The sequence below is a fragment of the Herpailurus yagouaroundi genome, unplaced genomic scaffold (assembly GCF_014898765.1).
Source record: "Herpailurus yagouaroundi ecotype Mexico unplaced genomic scaffold, PumYag 164, whole genome shotgun sequence".
Lineage (NCBI taxonomy): Eukaryota > Metazoa > Chordata > Mammalia > Carnivora > Felidae > Herpailurus > Herpailurus yagouaroundi.
The window spans coordinates 50,751,422-50,771,182 of NW_024412405.1; positions in this window are offsets into that span (position 1 = coordinate 50,751,422).

Below are 19,761 nucleotides of genomic sequence, written 5' to 3' on the forward strand. Positions count from 1 at the left end.
GCATGAATGGGGGAGGGGCAGAGAGAGAGGGAGACACAGAATCGGAAACAGGCTCCAGGCTCCGAGCCATCAGCCCAGAGCCTGACGCGGGGCTCGAACTCACGGACCGCGAGATCGTGACCTGGCTGAAGTCGGACGCTTAACCGACTGCGCCACCCAGGCGCCCCTGTTCCATTTCTTTTTATAGATTAAGATTTTGTTGTTGCTGTTTTATAATTTAAGATTGCCTGTTCACCAGCAGAATGGAATAGGACTATGAATATAATTGGGTTCCTAGAGAAAATATGGAACAAGCCTGTATATACCATGGAGAAATTTTCAGAAAGCGAGAATCCATAGCTCATGTTTCTAGATGCTCATTTTCACTACATGTAAACAGAATTGGAAATCATTGTCAAGATAAGATGGCCATCCCCCCACCTTGCCTTCCAAACATGTACACACTTTAAAGATACTGATTTATAAAGATCAAATTTCTGAGATCTCTCATTTGGTATTTCAACATCTTTAATTTTATTTCACACATTCTCTATCATTCCTAATATCTACCATCAGACTGAAGGACACCCCATGTTAATTTGAGGGAGGGTTGGAGATTTCCAAAATTCAAAAAGATAATAATAATTGTAACACTATTTAAAGTGTTACCACCACTTTAAAGCACTATTAGTAAATTAAGTGCCGGCAGAAGAGAACAGAGGATTGTGTGGAGCCATCAGGCAACAAGATTGGGAAGCCATGAATACTGCAGTAAAAACCAGGAAAGAATATTTAGAAGAGATATATGGAGGTCCAGAATTTCTTGAGTATAAAAGATAAACTTTGCCTATTTTAGCATTCGATGCTATTAGAAGCTAATTTGAACCCATGAACAGAGTCTATTTCTGAAATTCAGGAAACAGCCTTGTTTTCCCCTTTTACTCTTGAACTGTGTGAACCTCAGTTTCTTCATTCTTAAATCAGGGGAAAAACACTTTTTCTGTTGACTTTTTCTGTTGTTCTGATGACTGAATTATTCACTTAAGTGACAGTTCTTTGAAACCTATGAAGTTTTATATGGAAAGTAAGGTAAATTTTATTGACAACTTAACATTTTACAAAACACACATTTTATTTAAATAGCATGCTTATTTTAGTGAATTACACATTGTTTTTTTTTTTCCAAACAACAATCCTGGGGAGTCACACTTTATTATTCACAGTGTGAGAAAGTATTTTGTCTTTGGCATCTAAAGAGAGTATAACCAAAAGAAAAAAAATTGAAAACAAATTCTAGTCTTTAAAAAGGCTTTAGAGAAAAGGAGAGAGATAGCATATATTCAAAAAAAAAAAAAAAAAAAAAAGGAGAGAGATAGAATATATTCCAAAAAAAAAAAAAAATGCACTAAATGACTTTAAAAAGTCAATAAAGAACAAAACCCAGCAATTTTCAGTGATTTTTTTTTAGCATCTTCAAAAATAATCTTTAATTTTTGAAATGCTTCCAAATGCAAGCAGATCTAGATGGACAAAAACAAGACCACAACTTAAGTAAAAATTAATGAGTGGTCATAATATTTATTCTACTGAAGCGAAGTTTATGTTTTTAATCCACTAAGAGAATTTAATGTATTTTTTTTTTACCTTCTATTTAAGATAACCATAACCTCACAATTGTACCATCTGTTCTATTTGGTTGAATCACTTGGAATATATCACAAATAGAGAAATAAATACCATGGCTTATGTCTCTGCTAATATTTGTCACTCTGAATACACTTCCTACTTCTTCCCACACCCAACCCTGATGGTTGACAGATACAATTTGTCACTACTTTTGAATGTTATTTTTTTTTCACCACACGCTTAAGAAAGAAGCTTACTTAAAAAAAAAAAAAAGTAAAATTTTATTGATGTACAGGAATTGAATTTCTTGAGACTGATGGTATCTTCAAAACAATTATAGAAGTTCTGCTTCTAGAGTTTGATCATAATCAAGAATGGTTTCAAAATATATAACTGAGAAATAACCAAATAAAATCATGACAAGATATTAGTATTATATTGTTTGACAACTGTCAACTTATTAAGAGCACGTAAGATATCCTTCTAGTATTCTTCACTTTGTGTTTTGTGTATATTTACATTTAAGTATCACTCAAAATCAGAAACATTTTGTATTTCTCTTTGGTACCGGAGCCCATAACATAGCACACACTCTCATCTATACTATAGATGTGAGTGTGAGGTTTTATATATATGTACACATTATATACATATATACAACATTATATATATAATATCAACATTATATATAATATTATATACATTACATGCATAATATCAACATTAGATACATATATAATACATGCTGAATTAAAGTAAAATACATAAATGAACAAGTGAATACCTATAAATTTATCTTTTCAGTATTGTATGGTTTGAAAACTTGGTGGTGACCATGTTCACGAAAATTTTTCAATTATTTCATTCTTTGTATGCATATGACTTAGTATTGTTCCACATGATAAGGAAAGCAGCAGAGAAACATAATCCCCCATTCAATAAACACAGAACACTAAATTAATTCAATTCATAGTGTATTAGGGATAGCAATATTGTCAAGGGGTAGAACTACATTTAAATTACTATCTAGGTATCCCTAATAGTCCTGAATGACAAGTTAAAATATCTTTACTCACTCTAATTCAGAGTTTTCCTCTTTCTTAAATTTTCTCCATTTGCATATGTTAATGAATATGTGTGTGTGTGTGTGTGTGTGTGTGTGTGTGTGTGTGTGTATTCCTTATATGTTAAAATTTATTTATACAAAACAAATTCTATGTCGTCTGGGATTTGGGATTTGATTCAGAATCATGGAGGTGATTATTAGGGCACAAAGTACTAGTCTTGGTAGATAATTAGAGCTGTTTACACTGGCATGGAGGTTCTTTTTTGCTACTTTCTCTGCTTTAGATTTTTCATTACAAGGTGTTAAAATATGTCAATGTGTATAAACACTAAACAAGCAAATGAACAAAAAACTTTTTTTTTGTATCCTAATACCATTTTCCTTGATATGATGTGCCTGGATGAAATTTGGGTATACTATCCTTCAGGCTCAGCTACTTCTTATTTGTCCTAGTTTATGAATATTTATGTCCTCGGATACTGGCAAGGAACAGAGAAGGAATAGTGAAGACATGTGTAATGTTACACACGTTTCAGCAGGGTTAGATTCACCCACATGACTATGTCTGGTGCTTTGATGGGCAAAAATGAGGGATGGTGTTAAAAAAGTAGGTGAGGATACATCACATCCATTTCTCACCCTGTCAGTCCAGAACTTTTAAGGTAACAATACAACACAGAGCACTCAGAGGACAGGAGTTTGGAGCAAGTATAAAAATAAAGAGAACAGTGACAGTTAATGGACAAGCCTGGAAAATACCAATATTACTAGAGGGCAATTTGCATTAAGAGAGGTGGAGAAAACTGACACTTGACCTTTAATTGGAAATATAAATGTAAGGCATTACCTTTTAAAGTTGATATATGCAGTCTCAGACTAAACAAGTCAAAACATGTTATTCCTTTAGAACTACTTGTTTTTTTTTTATTTTTCCTACTGCAATTCTATAATAGAAAATAAACCCTCTGTTATCATTTAACTTAGAAAAACAGAAATTGAGGAGTGTAATAAAAGGGTGTATCTTTAAGGCTGAAAAAGTGAATCATTAGATTGTTAATTTACTAATATGAAACTTCATTCATAATTTATGTATCCACTTTAAATTTTAATTTTGAATCTCAGTAATATAGCCATAGAAATAGAAAGAAATATGGGAAGCAAATTGGAAATAGTAAAATAGACTAAGAAACCAAAGTAAAGAAGGGGGAGGAGGTGTGTTACTGGTTTATTCAGAAGTTTCCTAAATATTAGATAAATGGCCTTTGACTCTCTCTGCTTTTTCCTGGGTCACAAATTTCAGGTTATTACTATCATACAGCTTTTGAAATGACAAGAAGCTCTTTTTCCTGAATAAAGAGAATATGGTTTACTCTTTTCCATCCAGGTCCCAGCACAGTGTGAATTGTTAAGAAAATCTGAAACACCTAACTGTTTATAGCTAAAAGTTGTTATATTTCTCCATACATTTCATAGAATAAAAATTAATTCCATATTTAAACACTAATATAAAGCAATAATAATTGAAATAAAAATATGAAACATGAAAATTAAAAATCTAAGAACACACAAATTAGTAATTTTATCAAAGATACTCCAATTTTTGCTCCAGGAAATGAGATAGGCCAATTTTTGTTTATTGTTTTCAATCTATACAATGGGAATTTATTTATAAGTTGAATATTCTTTGATTCCTATGCTACACATTGTTCGAAGGAAATAAAATGAAGTATTGTTCTTGTGCAGATTAAATCTGTATCTAGTGGGGAAAAACAGATGAACAGATAAACAAGCCATAAGTCACTATGAGGTCAGGTAATTACTAGGCATTGCAAAGTTAATAAAAACATATGGAAGGCCGTAAAGAGATACAGAGGGTGGAGATTATGATAGGTTCAACGGACCTTAAATCAAAAACAGAAGAATATTGGCAATTTCATGTGCATCAACTTTGTATGCACATTGAGTGCTCAGAAAAGGCCTTTCCTGTGTGGTAAACGTCGAGCAGGTAGAGAACTGAGGGAGAAAGCAACATGCATGTCTTTAGAAAAGCCTTCCAGATGGAAGGAACAAGCACAAAAGGCCAGGAGTCTACAGCAGGCATGGTGTATTTTCTAAGAAACCATGTGTGGCTTGAATGGAAAGAGAAAAGAGTTGTGAGAAATGATGTCACAGGGGTCACAAAGAAATTAGAGATTTTTCTCCTTCAGAAATCTGGGTTGTTATTCTAACCATTATGAAAAGCCTCTGAGAACTTTTAAGTGGAGATATGAGACAAGTAGTTACACATTTTAAAATAGTAACTCTGGGTTTTGTGTACAGAACAGACTGTACAAGAGTGGAAGAAGGATCGGGTTGTTAGGCTACTTTAGTGGTCTATGTGAGAGGCGGTGATGGCTCAAATCAGAATGGTACTGGTAAAAGACGTAAGAACTATAGGGAAGAAAGATGCATATTATAGGTGGACAGAATTTGTTGCTGAATGGATTGTAGAACATGAGGGAACATCAAGAGTTATAGATGACTCCAAGTTTAGGAGCCTGAGTTAATAAAGGTAACATTGCCTGAATTTGGGAACAGCATTTATGGAGCAAGCTTGGGAGGGAAATTGAGAATCAGAGTTTGCCCATGTTAAGTTTACATGAGTCTTGGGGCACCCGCACTGCTCAGTCAGTTAAGTGTGCAACTCTTGATTTTGGTTCAGGTCATGGTCTCACAAACTGTGAGATAGCCCTGTGTCAGGCTCTACCCTGACACCAAGGAGCCTGATTGGGATTCTCTCTCTCCTCCTTTCTCCGCCCCTCCCTGGCTCATGCCTGCTCTCGCTCACTCTCTCAAAATAAACATTATTTTTTAAAGTTGACATGAGTCTTGAGTTCATGGAAGAAGTCGGAAATGTAGAAATATGGTGAGAGTCCCATTTGTGTAGATAGAATTTAAAGTTACCGGCTTGGGTGAGTGAGCCTGAGAGGGGAGTCTTAATAGAGAAGAGGACAGCCTTAGGGCCATACCACAGAGAGAGACAGAAAGATAAGGATTAGGTAGCCAAGACTGTTTCATGAAAAAACCAGAGGAGGAGGAAGGTGATGAGATGCTAACTTGCTCAAGGATAACAGTATGTATCATTTCATATTTTTCTCTGAACTCTTGAAATCTTTAGGTATCTATAGGCATCAATATACATTAAGAATTTCCTTGCCCATTTAAGAAAGTGAGGAATCTTAAATTCGAGGAATAAGTTATAAAAATTATGCATTTATGTATTGAAACACAACTCTAAGCAGAAGTTATGCAATAGGCATGCATACGTAACATATAGAATAGAGTGGCACAAAGGAGCGAGACGTCAGCCCATTACACTACACTTCGAATCAATCTAATTGGTTTTTCATCCACGTGATTTGTCCTTGTTTTATTCTCTGTCCCCACCATAATATCTGATAGGAGAAATTATCTTTATTTGGGGTTCCTCCCATCCCCTCTCTTTTTATATAAACTTAAATGCAGTTTACCTAAATGCAGTTAACTCACTCCAAGCCTATCAGTTAACAAACATGCTTCAAAATAGATAAGCTGAAACTGGTCTTTTCTCTACATTTTTCTCTGTGTTAATTAACCATGCATTTCACCCTATGTGACTTGATATTCATGACATGTAATAACACAAGAAAATTACTTAATGGCTAGCATCATGATGCTGAAGTTGAAAGAAAGAATTAAAAACAGAATCCTGAGAAATGATTCCTAATCACTTGGTTTGGAAGGCAAGCCCTTTAGGTGATACTCAAAGTTCTCTTACGTGATTTGTGTAATAACAGTGATGCCTCATGGTTGTCATACACTGTTTTGTTTTCACAATGCCATGATGACGTGGTTAAAGAAAGAGAAGTACGATAGGAGACCCAAATAAGAGGCATTTTTTTCCCTTAGGCTAGCTACATGATCTTCTTTACCTGAGAAACTTAACAGCTCTAGGACTCTGTTTTCTTAACTATAAAAAGGAAGAAAATGAAACAGGATTATATTAGCCCTAAAATTTTATGGAAGGGTACGTAAAAATGGTAGACACTAAAATACAGCATTTTAGCACTAAAATACAGTTTTTAAATTTTTTTTTTCAACGTTTATTCATTTTTGGGACAGAGAGAGACAGAGCATGAACGGGCGAGGGGCAGAGAGAGAGGGAGACACAGAATCGGAAACAGGCTCCAGGCTCTGAGCCATCAGCCCAGAGCCTGACGCGGGGCTCGAACTCACGGACCGTGAGATCGTGACCTGGCTGAAGTTGGACGCTTAACCGACTGCGCCACCCAGGCGCCCCTAAAATACAGTTTTTATAGCATTTACTAAATGAATTTGTATTTCAGGCATATGTCATGACCCATGCATATCTAATTTCATGTAATAATGAGCTAAACCTCAGTAAGGTTCTACTTAAATTTGATCAGAAAGAGCATGACTTCTTTCTAGTGAGGTATTTATTTCTGGGTGGTAGGTCACTGCTTACAGTAGCCTTTGCAGATCCCATAATGAAGTGTCTTGCAGCCTTTCTTGAAACAGCCAGTTTTGTTTTTATGCTTCTAATTTATAAAGCATATAAAGTACAGGTGAGTTCATTTCAATATGTTTTGTTATTGAGAATATAATAGGCTTCCCTTCCACATAGGAGGCTCTGAGAAAAGCCATTAAAGGACTGTACTAACTTCATGATAATGCAAGTAATCCATGAAGCAAAATAAAAGAAATAGAAAAACTGCATACATTTAAGTGATTCAAGTATATACTCATGTCCCCTTGAAATATTGGACAAGTTTTAACTGAGTTGTTTTGGTTTTATTTCTCACTACTAGAAAAATCTCGTTAAAATGTCAGACAATTGTCTTACATGAAACAAGAAAACAGGGAGCATGAAAAGATATACTTAAAATTAACTCAGCAGTAACAATGCCTAAAAAATATCAGCTGGTGCTCATGAAACAGTAAGTGTTAAAGTATCATTTAAAAGCAATGATTTTATTTTTCAGGTTATGAAGAACGGGGATGTTTTGTAGGGTTTACACCAGTCTGGCTCTCTCCAGACAGAATCTTTCTATCAAAACTACACTAACGTGGGTGCCTGGCTGGCTCAGTTGGTACAGCATGCGATTCTTGATGTCATATTTATAAGTTTAAGGCCCACATGGGGTATAGAGATTCTTAAAGGAATAAAATCTAAAAAAAATCTAAAAAAGATAAAAGTTATTTACAAACATTAGACATGTATACAAAATAAGTGACTTACTTATTTTTAAATGTAAATTAATTTCTTTTTTTTTTGTTAACATATTTTTTTTATTTATATATGAAATTTATTGTCAAATTGGTTTCCATACAACACCCAGTGCTCATCCCAAAAGGTGCCCTCCTCAATACCCATCACCCACCCTCTCCTCCCTCCCACCCCCCATCAACCCTCAGTTTGCTCTCAGTTCTCAACAGTCTCTTATGCTTTGGCTCTCTCCCACTCTAACCTCTTTTTTTTTTTTTTCCTTCCCCTCCCCCATGGGTTCCTGTTTAGTTTCTCAGGATCCACATAAGAGTGAAACCATATGGTATCTGTCTTTCTCTGTATGGCTTATTTCACTTAGCATCACACTCTCCAGTTCCATCCACGTTGCTACAAAAGGCCATATTTCATTTTTTCTCATTGCCACGTAGTATTCCATAGTGTATATAAACCACAATTTCTTTATCCATTCATCAGTTGATGGACATTTAGGCTCTTTCCATAATTTGGCTATTGTTGAGAGTGCTGCTATGAACATTGGGGTACAAGTGCCCCTATGCATCAGTACTCCTGTGTCCCTTGGATAAATTCCTAGCAGTGCTATTGCTGGGTCATAGGGTAGGTCTATTTTTAATTTTCTGAGGAACCTCCACACTGCTTTCCAGAGTGGCTGCACCAATTTGCATTCCCACCAACAGTGCAAGAGGGTTCCCGTTTCTCCACATCCTCTCCAGCATCTATAGTCTCCTGATTTGTTCATTTTGGCCACTCTGACTGGCGTGAGGTGATACCTGAGTGCGGTTTTGATTTGTATTTCCCTGATAAGGAGCGACGCTGAACATCTTTTCATGTGCCTGGTGTCCATCCGGATGTCTTCTTTAGAGAAGTGTCTATTCATGTTTTCTGCCCATTTCTTCACTGCGTTATTTGCTTTTCGGGTGTGGAGTTTGGTGAGCTCTTTATAGATTTTGGATACTATCCCTTTGTCCGATATGTCATTTGCAAATATCTTTTCCCATTCCGTTGGTTGCCTTTTAGTTTTGTTGGTTGTTTCCTTTGCTGTGCAGAAACTTTTTATCTTCATAAGGTCCCAGTAATTCACTTTTGCTTTTAATTCCCTTGCCTTTGGGGATGTGTCGAGTAAGAGATTGCTACGGCTGAGGTCAGCGAGGTCTTTTCCTGCTTTCTCCTCTAAGGTTTTGATGGTTTCCTGTGTCACATTCAGGTCCTTTATCCATTTTGAGTTTATTTTTGTGAATGGTGTGAGAAAGTGGTCTAGTTTCAACCTTCTGCATGTTGCTGTCCAGTTCTCCCAGCACCATTTGTTAAAGAGACTGTCTTTTTTCCATTGGATGTTCTTTCCTGCTTTGTCAAAGATGAGTTGGCCATACGTTTGTGGGTCTAGTGCTGGGGTTTCTATTCTATTCCATTGGTCTATGTGTCTGTTTTTGTGCCAATACCATGCTGTCTTGATGATGACAGCTTTGTAGTAGAGGCTAAAGTCTGGGATTGTGATGCCTCCTGCTTTGGTCTTCTTCTTCAAAATTACTTTGGCTATTCGGGGCCTTTTGTGGTTCCATATGAATTTTAGGATTGCTTGTTCTAGTTTCGAGAAGAATGCTGGTGCAATTTTGATTGGGATTGCATTGAATGTGTAGATAGCTTTGGGTAGTATTGACATTTTGACAATATTTATTCTTCCAATCCATGAGCAGGGAATGTCTTTCCATTTCTTTAAATCTTCTTCAATTACCTTCATAAGTTTTCGATAGTTTTCAGCATACAGATCCTTTACATCTTTGGTTAGATTTATTCCTAGGTATTTTATGCTTCTTGGTGCAATTGTGAATGGGATCAGTTTCCTTATTTGTCTTTCTGTTGCTTCATTGTTAGTGTATAAGAATGCAACTGATTTCTGTACATTGATTTTGTATCCTGCAACTTTGCTGAATTCATGTATCAGTTCTAGCAGACTTTTGGTGGAGTCTGTCGGATTTTCCATGTATAATATCATGTCATCTGCAAAAAGCGAAAGCTTGACTTCATCTTTGCCAATTTTGATGCCTTTGATTTCCTTTTGTTGTCTGATTGCTGATGCTAGAACTTCCAGCACTATGTTAAACAACAGCGGTGAGAGTGGGCATCCCTGTCGTGTTCCTGATCTCAGGGAAAAAGCTCACAGTTTTTCCCCATTGAGGATTATGTTAGCTGTTGGCTTTTCATAAATGGCTTTTATGATCTTTAAGTATGTTCCTTCTATCCCGACTTTCTCAAGGGTTTTTATTAAGAAAGGGTGCTGGATTTTGTCAAAGGCCTTTTCTGCATCGATTGACAGGATCATATGGTTTTTCTCTTTTTTTTTTGTTAATGTGATGTATCACGTTGATTGATTTGCGAATGTTGAAACAGCCCTGCATCCCAGGAATGAATCCCACTTGATCATGGTGAATAATTCATTTTATATGCCATTGAATTCGATTTGCTAGTATCTTATTGAGAATTTTTGCATCCATATTCATCAGGGATATTGGCCTGTAGTTCTCTTTTTTGACTGGGTCTCTGTCTGGTTTAGGAATCAAAGTAATACTGGCTTCATAGAATGAGTCTGGAAGTTTTCCTTCCCTTTCTATTTCTTGGAATAGGTTGAGAAGGATAGGTATTATCTCTGCTTTAAACGTCTGGTAGAACTCCCCTGGGAAGCCATCTGGTCCTGGACTCTTATTTGTTGGGAGATTTTTTGATAACCGATTCAATTTCTTCGCTGGTGATGGGTCTGTTCAAGCTTTCTATTTCCTCCTGATTGAGTTTTGGAAGAGTGTGGGTATTCAGGAATTTGTCCATTTCTTCCAGGTTGTCCAATTTGTTGGCATATAATTTTTCATAGTATTCCCTGATAATTGTTTGTATCTCTGAGGGATTGGTTGTAATCATTCCATTTTCATTCATGATTTTATCTATTTGGGTCATCTCCCGTTTCTTTTTGAGAAGCCTGGCTAGAGGTTTGTCAATTTGTTTATTTTTTCAAAAAACCAACTCTTGGTTTCGTTGATCTGCTCTACAGTTTTTTTAGATTCTATATTGTTTATTTCTGCTCTGATCTTTATTATTTCTCTTCTTCTGCTGGCTTTAGGCTGCCTTTGCTGTTCTGCTTCTATTTCCTTTAGGTGTGCTGTTAGATTTTGTATTTGGGATTTTTCTTGTTTCTTGAGATAGGCCTGGATTGCAATGTATTTTCCTCTCAGCACTGCCTTCGCTGCGTCCCAAAGCGTTTGGATTGTTGTATTTTCATTTTCGTTTGTTTCCATATATTTTTTAATTTCTTCTCTAATTGCCTGGTTGACCCACTCATTCGTTAGTAGGGTGTTGTTTAACCTCCATGCTTTTGGAGGTTTTCCAGACTTTTTCCTGTGGTTGATTTCAAGCTTCATAGCATTGTGGTCTGAAAGTATGCATGGTATGATTTCAATTCTTGTGAACTTATGAAGGGCTGTTTTGTGACCCAGTATATGATCTATCTTGGAGAATCTTCCATGTGCACTCGAGAAGAAAGTATATTCTGTTGCTTTGGGATGCAGAGTTCTAAATATATCTGTCAAGTCCATCTGATCCAATGTCTCATTCAGGGCCCTTGTTTCTTTATTGACCGTGTGTCTAGATGATCTATCCATTTCTGTGGGTGGGGTGTTAAAGTCCCCTGCAATGACCACATTCTTATCAATAAGGTTGCTTGTGTTTATGAGTAATTGTTTTATATATTTGGGCGCTCCGGTATTCGGCGCATAGATATTTATAATTGTTAGCTCTTCCTGATGGATAGACCCTGTCACTATTATATAATGTCCTTCTTCATCTCTTGTTACAGCCTTTAATTGAAAGTCTAGTTTGTCTGATATAAGTATGGCTACTCCAGCTTTCTTTTGGCTTCCAGTAGCATGATAAATAGTTCTCCATCCCCTCACTCTCAATCTAAAGGTGTCCTCAGGTCTAAAATGAGTCTCTGCTAGACAGCAAATAGATGGGTCTTGTTTTTTTATCCATTCTGATACCCTATGTCTTTTGGTTGGCGCATATAATCCATTTACATTCAGTGTTATTATAGAAAGATATGGGTTTAGAGTCATTGTGATGTCTGTATGTTTTATGCTTGTAGTGATGTCTCTGATACTTTGTCTCACAGGGTCCCCCTTAGGATCTCTTGTAGGGCTGGTTTAGTGGTGACAAATTCCTTCAGTTTTTGTTTGTTTGGGAAGACCTTTATCTCTCCTTCTATTCTAAATGACAGGCTTGCTGGATAAAGGATTCTCGGCTGCATATTTTTTCTGTCTAGCACACTGAAAATCTCGTGCCAACTCTTTCTGGCCTGCCAAGTTTCAAAAGAGAGATCAGTCACGAGTCTTATAGGTCTCCCTTTATATGTGAGGGCACGTTTACCCCTTGCTGCTTTCAGAATTTTCTCTTTATCCTTGTATTTTGCCAGTTTCACTATGATATGTCGTGCAGAAGATCGATTCAAGTTCCGTCTGAAGGGAGTTCTCTGTGCCTCTTGGATTTCAATGCCTTTTTCCTTCCCCACTTCAGGGAAGTTCTCAGCTATTATTTCTTCAAGTACCCCTTCAGCACCTTTGCCTCTCTCTTCCTCCTCTGGGATACCAATTATGCGTATATTATTTCTTTTTAGTGTATCACTTAGTTCTCTAATTTTCCCCTCATACTCCTGGATTTTTTTATCTCTCTTTTTCTCAGCTTCCTCTTTTTCCATAACTTTATCTTCTAGTTCACCTATTCTCTCCTCTGCCTCTTCAATCCGAGCCGTCGTGGTTTCCATTTTGTTATGCGTTTCATTTAAAGCGTTTTTCAGCTCCTCGTGACTGTTCCTTAGTCCCTTGATCTCTGTAGCAAGAGATTCTCTGCTGTCAGCTATACTGTTTTCAAGCCCAGCGATTAATTTTATGACTATTATTCTAAATTCACTTTCTGTTATATTATTTAAATCCTTTTTGATCAGCTCATTAGCTGTTGTTATTTCCTGGAGATTCTTCTGAGGGGAATTCTTCCGCTTGGTCATTTTGGATAGTCCCTGGCGTGGTGAGGACCTGCAGGGCACTTCCCCTGTGCTGTGGTGTATAACTGGAGTTGGTGGGCGGAGCCGCAGTCAGACCTGATGTCTGCCCCCAGCCCACCGCTGGGGCCACAGTCAGACTGGTGTGTGCCTTCTCTTCCCCTCTCCTAGGGGCGGGATTCACTGTGGGGTGGGGTGGCCTGTCTGGGCTACTTGCACACTGCCAGGCTTGTGATGCTGGGGATCTGGCGTCTTAGCTGGGGTGGGTAGGCAAGGTGCACAGGGGCAGGAGGGGCAGGCTTAGCTTGCTTCTCCTTAGGTGATCCACTTCAGGAGGGGCCCTGTGGCAGCAGCAGGGAGTCAGATCCGCTGCCGGAGGTTTGGCTCCGCAGAAGGGCAGAGTTGGGTGTTTGCGCGGAGGGAGCAAATTCCCTGGCAGGGACTGGTTCTCTTTGGGATTTTGGCTGGGGGATGGGCGGGGAAGATGGCGCTGGCGAGCGCCTTTGTTCCTCACCAAACTGAGCTCTGTCGTCAGGGGGCTCAGCAGCTTTCCTTCCCTTTGTCCTCCAGCCTTCCCGCTTTCTGAGCAGAGCTGTTAACTTATGACCTCCCAGCCGCTAAGTCGCGCTTGCTGTCGGAACACAGTCCGTCAGGCCCCTCCGCTTTTTGCAAGCCAGCCTCGGGGGCTCTGCTTGGCCGGCGAGCCGCCCCTCCGCCCCGGCTCCCTCCCGCCAGTCCGTGGAGCGCGTACCGCCTCGCCGCCCTTCCTACCCTCTTCCGTGGGCCTCTCGTCTGCGCTTGGCTCCGGCGACTCCGTTCTGCTAATCCTCTGGTGGTTTTCTGGGTTATTTAGGCAGGTGTAGGTGGAATCTAAGTGATCAGCAGGACGCGCGGTGAGCCCAGCGTCCTCCTACGCCGCCATCTTCCCTCCTCCTCTGTAAATTAATTTCTTAAAATAGGGGGTGCCTGGTTGGCTCAGTCAGTTAAGCATTGAGTTTTTTTAAATTTTTTATGTTTGTTTGAGACAGAGAGAGAGAGAGAGAGAGAGAGAGAGAGAGAGAAAATCCCAAGCTGTGCTGACAGCACAGAGCCCAATGTGGGACTCAAACTCACAAACTGTGAGACCATGACCTGAGCCAAAAATCAAGGACTTAGCCAAATGAGCCACCCAGGCATCCCAGTTAAGCATCTTGATTTCGGCTCAGGTCATGATCTCATGGTTTGTGAGTTTGAGTCCCACATCTGATCTGGCTCTGCACTGACAGTTCCTGCAGAGGTGCTTGGGATTCTCTCTCTGCCCCTCCCCCACTCATGCACTTGCACGTGCTCTCTCTAGAAATAAAAAAAACTTAAAGGTATTTTTTAGATAGAATGGTTCTCCTACATTTTGGAGTTGATTGTAAAATTATATTTGTGACAACTGTAAGAAACAGATACCTAATTCTCAAAGGAGAAGGTTTACCTTTTTAAGGAAACAAAAAGAAAACTCTGATGGAGCAATGATTTACATTATTTTTATCTTACATCCTTCAAGATTGAGTTGGTACCTGGCTATGAATGTATATACACATATATTTATAAGTCATCCATATTCCTGTATTAACACTGTATGCATATTCTAAGTTTCACTCATAAAAGGTATAGATGAGATTGGAAAAAATTACTTTATAATTTTTTTTTGCATTTTACTCTCAATTACAATTTTATTTGGGCAACATAATATAATGATACATGATTTATGAAATTTTGAATTTAACTTTTTGTGATAAATCAAATAAAAACCTAATTTTAAGTTCCCAGTTGATTTTGATAGCTGATTTTGACGGTGATCAGAGTTAAAAAGGATAATTGCACAGGTGTACAAATGAAAATGAAAAATGTGCATTTCTCAAATAGAGTATTTAAAGACTCATTTTCTACATGCCTTATCTATACAACAATATATTTGTTTTGAAAGGAGCCTAACTCTTTTTACTAAGGCTCCTTTGGCTTAGAGGTACATATTGTTCATCTTTAAAAAAAAAAAAAAAGTCCACTTGGCAGCTACTGACAGTGAGTTATCATCACTAAAGATGTCAGCAAATTTGGAAATGTCTCTCTATAAAAGAAAATTAACACCAGTTTAAGTTCAATATGAGATATCCAGTAAACTCAGTGACAGGAAAGCTTTTCAGGGACACCACGTAGTGTATTGCTGATATTGTATGTAATCTATTTTAATTTCTTATTTTTATCAATGTAATCATATAAATTATATAAATTATATTCTAAAACATACTTCAAGTTGTCATTAATGCATTGAAAAGCAAAAACAGAGTAAGACCACCTCTAGTCCTTATTGTACCTTTTGCTATTTCATTAATGAAAGAAATGAAACGTGACAGTCAGACATATGCACCCCATAAGTGTGCTGTAGAGTTGAATATTAAATGTCAGTATTTATTGAATTCTTCATTTGAAATAATGAATATAATTAAAAGTCCTAGTGTTTTCATTCAAGATCTCAATATGGTACCCATAGGGCATTAATTCTGGGAAATACTATTTTGATGTTCTTGAGATAATTATTTTGATTTTCTATTTTCAAAACAAGATTAAATCAGATTTCAATTTCCATACCATTGACGAGATTCACTCTCCAACCTTAAACAACAATAAAGGAAGATATAGATGTAACATCAAGCATTAGACAGAGGACAGTAATCCCTGGGAGACAAACACGAAAACACTGGGACCCCTACTCTTGCCTCAGCTTACTGCCCGAAGAACATTTCCAGCCTGTGTATTAAAGGGAAAAACACGTGGAATTCAGTGGATTCCTTCCACAGAATAGATGGAATTGAGTGTCTGAAGAGCCCAGGGGTATTTGAGTGCATTTGATGGCATATAAGAAAAGAGAAAGTTGCATTGAGAACCAGCTCTGGAGTCATGTAGCAGGAACTTCTCCAGTATTCAACAGAGTACTAGTGAGCAAATGTATGCAAAAATAAACAAACAAGCAAACAAAAAACACTACCCAAATCAGGCAAAGAACCAAATTTAAAAGGATTGGAAGGAACAGTACCTGTTATTCACACAAAGCTAAGAGTGCCTATTCCTACCACCCAGACTAAGAGACATCACAATTCGTGGGGCATTGGTTAGATTACTTGCGGTGTCACCATTGGTTGTGAGGATAATGACCTGTGGAATAGTTATTTTCAACAAGGAACTACTTTTCCTCCAACGTACATTTGGCAATTTCTGGAGATGTCCGGTGTCACAACCAGAAGGGGGTTCTATTGGTATATAGTAGGGAGAGGCTAGGGGTCCTAAGTAATCTTCACTGTATAGAAAAACCACCCTCTCCCCCTCCATCGGCCAAATTACCATGACAACAACAAAATCTCATTTGGTCCCACATGTCAATAGTGTTAAGGTCAGGAAACTATGTCCTAGGCTAAACACTACTCAGGTCCTCACAATCAAATCTTAAAGAGATCTGAAGAAATCACAGTATTTCCAAGTGAATCAGTTATGCCCCAGAATGTCAAAGGTATTTGTAAAAATACAAAACTAGCCAGTATCCAACAAGGTAAAATCCACAATATAATTTATACAATTAAGAAATTATCAGCATATAAAGCAGAAAAATGACTCTTAATGAAGAGGATAATGCAAACCAACCCAGAACTGATAGACACATTAGAATTAGCAGCAAGAATTCACACAAGTATTATGACTGTTCCATACATTCGAAAAATTAGTAGAGGTATGGAACTTCTAAAAAAAATAGCAGTATTGAATTGTAGAAATGGAAACTATATGAAAAACATATTGAATGAGAAAAATACATTAGACATTTTAGAAGATCAATGAAAATACACTGCATTTGGAAGTATGCAAAATGAGACACAAAGAGAAAAAAGAGGAATTAAAAAAAGAATAGAACCTTAATGACCTTGAGCACATCTTCAAATGGTCTCGTTTATTCTGAAGTGGTATTCTCAAAGGAGAGCGAGGAAAGGAAGAAATTTATCTATAAAATATTTTTACATTTTTTAATTATATTTATTTGTAGATATTTTATTATATTTTATATATAATTTATAAAATATAAGGTATATTTTATAGATATATAAAATTATATAAATATATAATACACAAAATATAAAAAACACTTCAAGTAATAATGGCTGAACATTTTTCAGATTCATAGAAAACTATAAACCCTGATTTCCAGGGAGGCCAATAAATCCCAAGCCCAAAAACTGTGAATAAAACTACACCCAAGCACATCATAATCAAATTGTTTAAGAATGAGTGATGAAGAGAAAAACTTCAAAACTAACCAGACAAAACATATATACTTTATAGAGACAAAGATAAAGAAAGATGACAGCATCTTTTCTGGGAAATTATGCACATGAGAAAATAGTGGCATGATAACTTAGTGCTGAAAAATGGTGAACCTAAAATTCTATACCCAATGAAATATATTTCAAAAACAAAGATCAAATACTCTCCCAGACATATGAAAGCTGATTTTATCACTTTTTCCACGGCAAAACCCTATGTGTGATTTTTCAGATCTGACCATAGGCAGTTATCTGGCAGGCTTATTGTGGAAAAGCTGTCTTGTCCACACAAGACCTGTATTGAATTTAAAAAGTTAAGTCAAAATGGATCATAGACCTAAAACTCTATGACTTCTAGAGAACATGTAGGATAAAATCTATGTAACTTTAATTATGTCAAAAAATTGTTAGATACAATATGAAAAGCCTAGTTTATAAAGGCAAAATACTGTTACGCTGAACATTGTCAAATGTAAAGTTCCTGTTTTGTTTTGTTTTTTAATGTTTGCTTTTAAAGCTTATTTATTTATTGAGAGAGAGAGAGAGAGAGAGAGAGAGAGAGAGAGAGAGAGAGAGATCACACATGGGAGTAGAGTCAGGAGCAGAGAGAAAGGAGAGGGAGAATCCCAGGCACACTGAATACTGTCAGCATAGAGCCTGACAACGGGGCTCAATCCCACAAACTGAGATCATCTCCTGAGCTTGAGTCAAGGGTCAGTGGCTTTACCAACTGAGGCACCCAGGCACCTCTGAACTTTCTATTCTTTAAAAGAACGGAAAGATGGGCCACAGAGAGCAAATACCTGCAAATTTTAAACCTGATCAAGGACTTCTATTCAGCATGTATAAAGGTATATTTAAAGGTATATAGATGGCAATTAAGCACAACCACATGAGGCGTATATATGTGCGTATATATACGCACACACACTTGTGTGTATCTATGTATTTTTGTATGTTGTTGTGGTACTATATTCTTTTCAGAATTTACCTGAGATAACTTTGATCTTGCTGTGTCCAAGACTGGCCGCCATGGACATTTGCTGTTGCTATCCTGCGTTTCTGCTTACCGATAAACATTCAGGATTACATATACATCAGTTTTACAAAGTTGGAGTTTGCCTTTTGTTTTTTTTTTCTATTTCTCATTGTTTGTGTTATTTTTAAGGGTAGAAGGAGGAAATGCCCTATTTACTAGCCACTTTGAGACAGGAGATCTCAAAAAGACCTTAAAATTTAAAGGCAATAGGCTTAAGACTAGAAGAACTTAAAGCACAGAATAGTTAACTTCAGGGGTTCAGAAAAGAACAAAAGAGTATTAAAGGATATAGGACATAGAATTAAAAGACATTAATTACAGACTTTAAGACTTTTTTTTCACCAGTAGCAAGAACACACATTTTCATATTTCAAATAACCTTATAAATATTTTGGTATTTTATAATCTTTTCTTTTTTTTTTTATTTTAGAGAGAGAGAGAGAGAATGTACAAGTGGGAGAGAGGGGCAGAAGAGAGAGAGAATCCCAGGAAGCCTCCACCCTCAATACAGAGCCTGACACAAGGCTGAAGATCATGAACTGAGCTGAAATCAAGAGTTAGATGTTCAACTGACTGAGACACCAAGGTGCCCTCGTATTTCATAATCTTCTAAACATTTATAAAATATATACCTCCTTCTCCAAACTTTCAACCATTTACCTGGTTCAAAAGATTTAGAAAGATATTCATTTATTCTAACTTCAACTTTTCCTTCCTTCAATATATTCTCTGCCCTTGCAGTCAGAAAATTTAAATTACAATTTTCACTTTATAGATCCTCTGCTAAGGACATTTCAATAACTTCCCATTGTTTATATAATACTGAAAATTATAATATGCAATTCAAAACATCCACTTAAACTATCTTTAAGATCTCCCTTTACTGTTTTCTGACAATGACCTATCTCTACTGCAAAACAGTCACAGGTCCTGGCACACACCATGTTAAGCTTTAATTATGCATTTCTTTATTCCTAGAATCCCTTCAAATGCATTTTTAATGTTATTTATTTTTGAGAGAGAAAAAGAGAGAGAGAGCATATGAGCATGGGGAATGGCAAAGAGAGAGAGAAAGAGAGGGAAAGAGACAATCCTAAGCATGCTCCACGCCATCAGCTCCCCAATGTACGGGCTCAATCTCACAAACTGAGATCAAGCCCTGAGCCTAAATCAAGAGGAAGATGCTTAACAGACTGAGCCACCCAGCTTGAATATTTTTGTCCCTTTACTAATCCTTTATAATTTCACTCCACTCTGAAAATCTTACCTAAGCGCTCTTCTTTTTACTACTCCATTCCGAGTAGGCCTCGAGGTTTAGTAAGCTACTGGTCAAATTACCTGTCAATATTTACATCTTTATAGACACTACATTTTCTGAGTTTGGAACATGTA